This window comes from Empidonax traillii, unplaced genomic scaffold (genome assembly GCF_003031625.1).
Source record: "Empidonax traillii isolate 1590-97213 ecotype Southwest subspecies unplaced genomic scaffold, ASM303162v1 scaffold1132:size609636, whole genome shotgun sequence".
NCBI lineage: Eukaryota > Metazoa > Chordata > Aves > Passeriformes > Tyrannidae > Empidonax > Empidonax traillii.
In genome coordinates this window covers 65,549-66,759 of record NW_020956325.1, presented here as the reverse complement: position 1 = coordinate 66,759, position 1,211 = coordinate 65,549, and the positions used below count along the sequence as shown (strand labels likewise).

Below are 1,211 nucleotides of genomic sequence, written 5' to 3'. Positions count from 1 at the left end.
GAGGTGGGAGAAGGCTGAGGGAGATAGAGGCTGAGGAAGGTAAAGGCTGAGGGAGGTAAAGGCTGAGGGAGGTAAAGGCTGAGGGAGGTAAAAGCTGAGGAAGGTAAAGGCTGAGGGAGGTAAAAGCTGAGGAAGGTAAAGGCTGAGGAAGGTAAAGGCTGAGGGAGGTAAAAGCTGAGGGCCGGGATGAGGGACAGGAGGGCTGAGGGCGGGAAGGCTGAAGGGGAGGAAGGCTGAGGGGTGCCGCCCCCTCAATAAACCCACACCACAATCAAGGCTTCATGAATAATTTATTCCATTTGAAATTATTTTTGTTTGCTTGTTTTTTAAAAAGTATAAAGTTTTTTTTTTTTTTTTTTTTTTTTTTGTGTGTTTTTTTTTACGTTTCATTTCCTCGATCACAATTTTGTACAACTCAGTGTTTATGGCATTCGGCAGCAATAGTGTTTCTTCCTTTAAATCGCTTTTTATTTCTGTGTTTGTCACGATGAGCACGGTGACAGCCGCTCGGCCCAGGGCGCGTGGCTCTGTGAGGCTTCTGGCATGTCCAGCCGAGCCAGGGCGGCTCCTGGCATGTCCAGGTGTGCCAGAGGTGTTGGAGCAGCTCCTGGACCTGTCCAGCCTTGGTCGAGCAGCTCCTGGACCCGTCCAACCTTGTTGGAGCAGCTCCTGGACCCGTCCAACCTTGTTGGAGCACCTCCTGGGCCTGTCCAGCCGTGCCAGAGGGATGTCAGGGCAGCTCCTCGGTGTGTCCAGCCGTGCCAGAGCGGTGTTGGAAAGGCTCCCTGGTGCATCCAGCCGTGCCAGAGCGGTGTTGGAAAGGCTCCCTGGTGCATCCAGCCCTGCCAGAGCGGCTCCCTGGTGTGTCCAGCTGTGCCATGGGACGTTGGAGCAGCTCCCCGGTGTGTCCAGCCGTGCCGGAGGGGCGACGTGTCCAGTCACGAGGCCACAGGCTGCGTCCTCCCGACCCGGCGCTCGGCGAGGTCCTCGCGGTCCAGTTGACTCGGAAAAACCTAAAGCTTGATGAGTAACGTCCTGAAAAAGTGACCCTGAGGATTGTGGTAGGTCCCAAATCCAGTTTTACTGTAAATTAAGCTTTACTCCACTGAAAATAAAAAGTACACCCACAAATAATAATTAAAAAAACCCTTTAAGTATGAAGCATAGTCCTGGGTCCTTTACTTAAAAAAAAAACCAAAAACATAAACCAA

The 1,211-nt window shown here is 52.0% G+C and overlaps 1 protein-coding gene and 1 long non-coding RNA gene across 3 annotated transcripts in view; both read right to left on the bottom strand.

The window, feature by feature from the left end:
* The window catches only part of INTS2 (integrator complex subunit 2), a 17,483-nt gene that overhangs the window by 14,929 nt on the left and 1,343 nt on the right, over nucleotides 1-1,211 (bottom strand). The gene's annotated exons all lie outside the window — the stretch shown is intronic.
* On the bottom strand, nucleotides 382-1,205 carry LOC114068835. Its single transcript, XR_003573679.1, has 2 exons — nucleotides 685-1,205; nucleotides 382-622 (listed from the first exon to the last, which is right to left on the bottom strand). It is a non-coding gene; the product is annotated as an uncharacterized LOC114068835 (long non-coding RNA).